This window comes from Rutilus rutilus (genome assembly GCF_951802725.1).
Source record: "Rutilus rutilus genome assembly, chromosome: 7".
In the NCBI taxonomy this organism is placed as follows: domain Eukaryota; kingdom Metazoa; phylum Chordata; class Actinopteri; order Cypriniformes; family Leuciscidae; genus Rutilus; species Rutilus rutilus.
The window spans coordinates 30,423,141-30,432,169 of record NC_140221.1 but is presented as its reverse complement, the minus strand read 5'-3'; the positions used below and the strand labels follow the sequence as shown (position 1 = coordinate 30,432,169).

Here is a 9,029-nt window from a genome sequence, read left to right as displayed (position 1 = left end):
TCAATATTAATACTAATTTATGATTGAAGTCTTAGATATAATCCGTCTTTTTAGTGGTACGCGTGTGAGTAGACGCACGATAGGCGAAAAATGTTTGTAAGTGAGTGTTGAGAAGACGCGTTCAGCCGTGATCCATGGACGTAACCTATAGGAGTATCCAGCGTTGGATCACTAATAGGCTTGAGACGCGTCTGCTCAACAGTCCGCGTTGTAACTATGAGGGTTGAGCAGTAGTGCTTCTCAGTGAGGTAAAGTAGAAAATGTTTGTTGTAAGTAAGTTTAAAGAGTAAAATCAAGATTTATAAATCAAATCGATGGAGCTCCAAAGACAACAACGCGTTGAGACGCGATTCTAATATGATCGTGTGGATTCTTATTGAAATGACTGGAATTCACCAGTGAAAATTCACAGAACAACAGATCATTTTACTGCACCTTAACTGTTAAAATGGAAAATGTTTTCTGCTTGTTGTGACATAAGGAATACTGTTTCCGGGTCGAAGCCTCTACTTCTACTTCCTCTATCTTGTTTCTAGTGAGAATACTCAACAACCATTTAATAGCACTGTTGATTCAAGTCACACATTTAAGCTTTTCAAAAGCCATAGTGTGCGTTACAGTATCCAGTCTCACGGCATCCCAGACTTAAATATTTTATGATTCAAAATAGCTGAATAACTAACCATCTGAGATTTTGGAGTAGAGATAAAGGTTAGGATCATAATTTTCAGGAATATTACAGCACAATGAGTATATATTAGCACTGTTTGTTGTTTGTTTTTGGCATCTGATAGAGCTTTTGGACTTGGAAATAGGGACGTCAGACTTAACAAGCGGACTGAAGAGTAAAGGTGCGGTCACATTTTTGAATTTTGTGAAATTACACAGGCAAAAAGGTCCATTGACCATTGTCAGCAGTGTAGCGACGTAATGTATGAAGCACAGCTCACACAGGAGTCACTTTCACACAGCTTTCTGTTGGTCAAATCCAGCGAATTCCAGTGACCAACTTGGGCCCCGTCCACACTACTGCGTTTTCGTTTAAAAACGGAGACCTTTTGCTACGTTTGCACCTCCCGTCCACACTAAAACGGCAAAAACGGAGACCCAAAACGGAGAAGTTTAGAAACGCTGCCGACCCGTTTTTCGTTTTGAATCTCCGGAGGGCGTTTTAGTGTGGACGGGTCAAAACGGAGGACTTTAGAAACGATGACGTAGTAGAGGCTCACGCTCGGATCTATGATTGGGTGTCATCAGTCATGGCGTAGGCTATATCTTTTCTAGCAGCTGTTGTGCAAGTAAATTCTGCATTTTACAATGCTAACTGCCTACATGCGCCGGAGGCAAGCTATTATTCGAGTGATCTGTGACAATTCCCGGTAAAATAGTGACAATGTTACAATTCCCGTGTGCAACTGACAATTCCCGATAAAATAGTTTACGTTTGACAATTCCCGGTATCGACCGTGTACATGGAGCGTCGGTTTTGGGTAAACCAGGGAAGAACCAGCGCATGGTGGGATAATTTTATCAATGAAGTTGTGTTTACACCGGCTCGCGGATGCCCAGTGTTGGTGAATGGTCATGTGATCCGGGTTTTCAGTCGTTTTAATGTGGACGGAGATCAATTCTAATATGCAGCTAAAACGCTGGTGTGGACGGAGATCGTATTCGTTTTAATTCTCCGTTTCTAAACGAAAACGCAGTAGTGTGGACAGGGCCTTGGTCCCATAGTGACATTTTTGACCACACACAAAATTGCAGATCATATGGATTCTTATGGAAATAACTGGAATTCACCAGTGAAAATTCACAGAACAACAGATCATTTTACTGCACCTTAACTCTGTTATAATTTCTGCTTGTTGTGACGTAAAGAATAATGTTTCTGGGTCGAAGTACTCTATCTTGTTTGGTGAGAATACTCAAATACCATTTAATAGCACTGTTGATTCAAGTCACACATTTAAGCTTTTCAAAAGCCATAGTGTACATTACAGTCTATAGTCTCACGGCATCCCAGACTTCAATATTTTACGATTCAAAATAGCTGAATAACTAGGAATTCAGGAATATTACAGCACAACGGCCCTCATTTATCAAAAGTGCGTACACCAAATTTCCAGCGTACACCTGGCGTACACCCAAAACCACGGTGACTTTGAGATTTATCAATATGGACGTTGGCGTACGGCACGCTCAAATCCTACGCCAGCTCAGGAGGTGGTGTACGCACGTTTTGAGTGCGGGAATGCGCAGAAAAACAATTCCTAACACCACAAAACGCACTGACAAACTAAAAGATATGATATATTATGACCCACTGTAAAAAAACAACAACATAGTAGGCTAATTATAAACTTCAGTGTTTATTTTTGTGCAACATGGACTTCAATGTTTAATTTGTGTGACTTTACCAAAGCATTTGAATTGTAGGCATATGTATTCCTTAAGTTGCGAGCCTATGCGCTTTACCTGACGTTTCAAGCCTTGTTTATACTTTCGCCTGGCTCCGCAGTGCGAGTCTCCGCAGACTGCGCGCGCACCTCCCCAAACGGACGAGGCGTTTATACCAGAGACTATTTATTATGAGACATGCCACTTCCTCAATCCTCAATACAACTATATAAGGAAAACCCGTAACGGCAAAGATGGCGGTTGTGTGCACATGTCCCGCCCCTCCCGCTGGTAAGCCAATCATCTGCTTTTAAAAGTCAAGCCAGGAAACATTTAAGCCTATCGTCTGGTTCCACTGGCGCATGCGCACAGTTGAGGTTTTGCGACAGCGGAGAGAGAGAGAGCGCCCCGGTCGCGCGCGCGCTCTCTCTCTCTCTCTCTCTCTCTCTCTCTCTCAGAGCCAGGCAAAAGTGTAAACAAGACTTCCGTCTCCAAATTAAGCGCTGTCTTGCTCTCTCTCCCGCACGCGTATTAATCAAAATAAAACAACATTATGGTAAAAGGTCGGAAGACCGAAGTTTCATGTGAAGCATTCTGAGATTTTTTTTTTCCTGAATTACCGCTGGGTGTGATTTGTGCTAAAATACGTTGCCTTATCTTCTCTGAAATGCATTCCGCACATTCAGCTGACATAAAATTACTCTCTAAATAAACGAAAAAACCTATCCAGTGATGTAATGTTTTCTGTGTTGACACTAACCTTGTGGGATGTCCATGTCCTAACTGCTGGGATAATCACACAACCGTATGACACGTCCAATTCGCGAACTAATGACTCTTTTGAACCGATTCATGTAAATGAATAGTTAAAACAACTTATCTATATAATACATTGTTATTACTGATAAAGTGCAAACCTGCTTATATTTAAATAATGGAGAACAATATTGACATTGATTATTGCACAACACCGGCATTCTGGATAGAGACGTAAATGAAGTTGGTGTCGTAAACTCTTGCGCATGCGTAGTAAAGTATAACCTGTGGGGAAAAAGGCATTTTAAACCTTATTTTGGGGCAAAGTCATCAAACTTTTTCAGCGATTTTTATCATATTTTACTGCTGTTTCTATACATGCAGTTTTTATGTCCCGGTGACCAGTTAAAGTGCAGTTCTGACTCTCTGCCCATTCATTTAGATAGGAGCCTGGTCTTGTTAGTCCGAAATAGCTGCCCGGAGGCGTTGCCAAGATGGCGGCCGAGTGGCACGACTTGCCTAAAAGGACTTTGTTTATACTCGACGCGCTCGCCGTTGTACTATTATTTGAAACGATGGTTAGGCCAGAGTTAGGCCCAGCAGGTGTGCACGGACTGGGTTTAGTAATGAAAGGCTTTCAATGACCAAAAAAATATTTCAGACTGACAAAATAATAAAAACGACATTCTTCTTCTTTTAAATAATAATAATAATAATAATACAAATAATAATAATAACGACATTCTTCTTCTAAATAAGAATAAGCGTCATTAATAATAAAAATCTAGAAATCAATTTTGTTTCTTTCCACTTCCCTGGTTTCGCTTTCTCTTTCTCAAAGAAGTTTCTCTTCTTTGCCGTCTTCCGTGTGTCCATGGCGTAAAATGAGGGCGTGGGGGGAGCGGAGACTTGAATATATAGGGGCGTGTTATTCTAATGACGCTCGTTTTCAGCCGCGGCATTTATCAAGCGCAGGTATTGCGTACACCTGGATTTCAAAGGTACACACAGCTTCATAAATCAGGCGGTGAGAAGAGTGTAAGCATAATCTTACGCCAACATATACGCCCGTTTCTACGCAGAAAGAGAAAGAGAAAGCGAAACCAGGGAAGTGGAAAGAAACAAAATTTATTTCTAGATTTTTATTATTAATGACGCTTTATTGTTATTTAGAAGAAGAATGTCGTTATTATTATTATTTGTATTATTATTATTATTATTATTTAAAAGAAGAAGAATGTCATTTTTATTATTTTGTCAGTCTGAATAATTTTTTTGGTCATTGAAAGCCTTTCATTACTAAACCCAGTCCGTGCACACCTGCCGGGCCTAACCCTGGCCTAACCATCGTTTCAAAGAATAGTACAACGGCGAGTATAAACGCCTCGTCCGTTTGGGGAGGTGCGCGCGCACTCTGCAGAGACTCGCGCTGCGGAGCCAGGCGAACAAGGCTTGAAACGTCAGGTAAAGCACACAGGCTCGCAACTTAAGGAATACATATGCCTACAATAGGGTATATGTCGAACGTCGCATTACGAAACCGGAAAACAGAACGCATCGCTTCCGGTTCAGGTCTTTTGTATGTGCTTCTTGCATTTTTTTACTGTTTTACTCAAGATAACTTAAAAGGAGCGAGCAAAGATGATCATAACCAATGTCCCTCGCATGTGAAGATCGATATTTAAGTAAAAAAAAAAAAAAAAATCTTCACACTAACGTTTAGATATTTAAATAGAATAAAACGCCAATAACAAAGTGAGATAGGTAGGTTAGCTGATTACCTTAAAATTCCATAGATATCGGCGTCAGTTCATACGGCTGTTAACACTTTCTATGACAAGCGGATGCGATGAGACCAGGTTTCCGGTTTCGTCATGCGACGTTCGACATACCCTATTCAAATGCTTTGGCAAAGTCACACAAATTAAACATTGAAGTCCATGTTGCACAAAAATAAACACTGAAGTTTATAATTACTATGTTGTTGTTTTTTTACAGTGGGTCATAATATATCATATCTTTTAGTTTGTCAGTGCGTTTTGTGGTGTTAGGAATTGTTTTTCTGCGCATTCCCGCACTCAAAACGTGCGTACACCACCTCCTGAGCTGGCGTAGGATTTGAGCGTGCCGTACGCCAACGTCCATATTGATAAATCTCAAAGTCACCGTGGTTTTGGGTGTACGCCAGGTGTACGCTGGAAATTTGGTGTACGCACTTTTGATAAATGAGGGCCAATGAGTGTATATTAGCAATGTTTGTTGTTTGTTTTTGGCATCTGATAGAGCTTTTGAATTTAAACAGTGGAAACAGTGACGTCAGACTAAAGTGAAGATGCACATTTTTAATTAGGGTAGTCAAAATGTTAATGTCAATTTCTTTTTTACATTGATTCATTACATGGAACATATGTGTTTCCATGCATTTTGTTGAGATGTATATTGTATATACATGGTTGATTATTGTTGCTTTTTTTGTGTGTGTATTCTATTCATTGATATTAATCTATTACTAGCTTTTTTTCCCAAGTGCATGGAAGTGTATGTATTCATATGGATCTGAAATATGTAATAAATAATTCTTATTTTGTATTTGGTTCAGTTTGTTTATTATAATATAAGTTAATGGTAACCATAGTAACAACATGAAATGAATAAAATATAAAAAATAAAATATGTAGTTCCTGGAGGCACCCAAAACGGTTCCAGACAGTGCCTAATATAAGAGTTCCCCAGGAAACCTGTGTGGTTCCTCAGAGAACCACCCCTTTTTAAAGGGTGCCTAGAGGATCTACAGACGGATCCGCAGTAGGGGTTCAGCGAAAAATCGGCAGCTGGCAGCAGGAAGTAGCTGCCATTGGCAGCTGACGTCAGCTGCCGCTAATAACCGGAAGTCGGAGGTGGATGCCGCTTTTAGCAAGGCAAATAAATTATTATATCAATGTATATATATCATTTTAGTACTTATTTAAATAAAATACTTACATTTGTAATTATTTTGTAATTGATTTAAAAAGGTTTATCAAATATAAATTAAGTAACGAAGATCATAGACAGTACAAAAAACAAACATTAAGCTACACTTGAAATTATGAATTTGAACGTGTATAAATGTGTACATGTTTGTCAAATAATGAAATATATACATAAATGAATGCCTATATAATATTGTATTTTTATTAAACGTACAAAAACATTCATTAAACAAATAATGAATGTCCTGTCTAAAAGAAAAAAATAATAATAATTCTCAATGACCCAAAAAACATATTTTGCTATCATTTAAGTTCAGTTTTACATCTGTAGTATTTCCATACATTCTTGTCTTTGTTTTATAAAACAGCTATAACTTTAAAAACAGGCTTGATATTTGTTGTTCTGAAATCAGAATGAACAACAATTCTGAACTAGATGTTACAGTTCATAGAAAAACTAAGTTTCTAGTGTTACAGCTTAAAGACCCAAGACCAGATATGATGAAAGAAGACCAGGAGTCGTGAGGTTCAATCAAATAAGTACAAATTTACTGAAGAATAGTTTCATCGGTAGAGCCAGGCATCAAATTCTCACGGGGTCGCAGGCCAGAGACTCTACTGTACACAAAATCTCACACCAGTTATACCATTTCTGAAGGCATGATTGACATCAGTACATACATGTTGGCTACTTCTCATTGGCAAAAGAACAAAGTTAAAACAATTCTACACTTATGTACAGATAGGAGGGTAAGTCGACATTGTCATCCGAGTCCAAGATGGTCCGGTGATGACCTTGGAGGTCGTAGAAAGGCGTCTTGGGGTCAGCTGTTGCATATTACAAGACCTGTACAGAGCATTCAACACACACAAAAGCACAAGGGAATCGCAGTTCCTCCAAAAGTAGTACAGATAATGTTCACTTTTAAGAAATACACATAAAAGTACAATTCTGTGAATCAGATCACATAGTGTTTGACCCCTGAAACCTTAGTAAGAAAGACAGATGTTAGAAAAAGATAGACAAGTTAGAAAGAAAGAAAGAAACTTTAGAGTAATGTTGCTGTCAGAGCATAAACAATATCTGCAATATGAATAAGTTACGACGATCAAAGTTCAAAGCAAAGGGAGACTTTTTTTTTTTTTACAGAAATCACACACACACACACACACACCTGAAAAACAAAATTAATTGGGATCAGCCTGATGTCTTTTGATGACAATTATGGATGTTGGGTTATCCGTAAAATAAAAGTTATGGGGAAACAAAACCACTGTAATAACTTACCATTAGCATCAATACACCGCAGTCCACAGATCCCAACTGAGCTGGAACACCCTGGAAAAAAAGAAATCTAAATGGAAAAACTAATATTTTATTTCTACACTAAAGATAGCAAAGAAATCAAAATTGTTGCAACATGAAATCAAACCCTTATTTTTAACAAGCTTCCAAGATCCCGGATCCATCTTTATTGCAATTGACCTTAAAAAGACGAAAAAAAAAAAAGTTTGTTATTTTATACACACGAGAGAAAAAGCAGGTGTAATTTATTTTTTAAATGCCACTGTCTATTCCCATCTAAAGCCAGAGAACAAAGTGTTGAACTGAACCACTGGACTAATATGTAAACCTCTGAAGCCCGGTTTCACAGATAGGGTTTAGATTATGACAAGATTAGGCCTTAGTGCAATTAGGACTTTTATAAATATGCCTTAGAAAAAAACATTACTGTTGTGAATCTTAAAAGAAACAATGGCACTGACATTTTAAGATATGCAAGTGTAATTTGCTTTCAGTTAAACATGCATTTTAGTCTGGGACCAGTTTGAGCCTTGTCTGTGAAACTGGGGGTGAAAGTTATATGGAAAAAGTGAACAGTTCCAGTATATCTTGAATAGATATATATAAAATAATTTAACATACATACATATACATATCACATACATACATACACACACACACACACACATATACATACACACATATTCTGGTCTCATCTGGTGATTGGGTCCCATCCAAAAAATAATCAAACAAAGAAAATAGACACTGAAATGTCAAATTTTCGATACAATCTAGAATTTGTATAAAAAAAATAAAAAGATAAAAAAAACAGTATGCCTTTTGCCTGCTTTGATCAAGACAGGATATAATACATTTAACATTATGTTCCTTATGTGAAAACATACCAGTGAGTTTGGATGGATTTCCTTCCTGGCAGTATGTTTGTCCGTCCCCAGCAATCTGTGACAGGCTCTGGTGAACCTACAAAAAACAGAAGTTTAGAATATGGTGAAGTAATGTTGATTAAAATGGTGTTTTGTATTAAAACATGGCACATTTGGGATATGTTTTGTTAGCGTTGCACGTGTATCATCAAGGCTGAGCTTGTCAATAATTCCAATAAATCAGCATGAGCTTTATTCTAATCAATAGATTAAGTTAACATGTTAACAAACGCTAATATTTAATGATAATGGTAACGTAGTATTAGAAGTTAATGATAGCCCCTCACAAATGGTGCACAAGCTGCGTTAACTTTCTACAAATGATTAAATTAACCAATTCAACTTAAGTAGTCACAGATACACTGTCTCTAACATAAAAGTTAAACTCCAACGTACAGAGCAACAATTATTTATTAATCTGATAATATATACGACCTTACCGAGCCAAACACCGCCGCCATTACTGAAGATTCGCCGGCGCCACCATTGGCTGCTGTCGCTTGACTTAAAGTTAAATGTGATTGGTTGCTACTACGTTGGACGATACTGATTGGCTGTCACGAAATAGCAGGTCCCTCCTAATATGGCAGGGCTTCCGGCTGTCAACGGCAGCTACTTCCGGCTGTCAACGGCAGCTACTTCCTGCTGCCAGCTGCCGATTTTTCGCTGAACCCC

At 38.3% G+C, this 9,029-nt stretch overlaps 1 long non-coding RNA gene across 1 annotated transcript; it reads right to left on the bottom strand.

Annotated features, from left to right (window-relative positions):
* Positions 1-6,510: 6,510 nt before the first annotated feature.
* On the bottom strand, positions 6,511-9,015 carry LOC311293891. Its single transcript, XR_014627973.1, has 3 exons — positions 8,795-9,015; positions 8,316-8,391; positions 6,511-7,611 (listed from the first exon to the last, which is right to left on the bottom strand). It is a non-coding gene; the product is annotated as an uncharacterized lncRNA (long non-coding RNA).
* Positions 9,016-9,029: the final 14 nt, after the last annotated feature.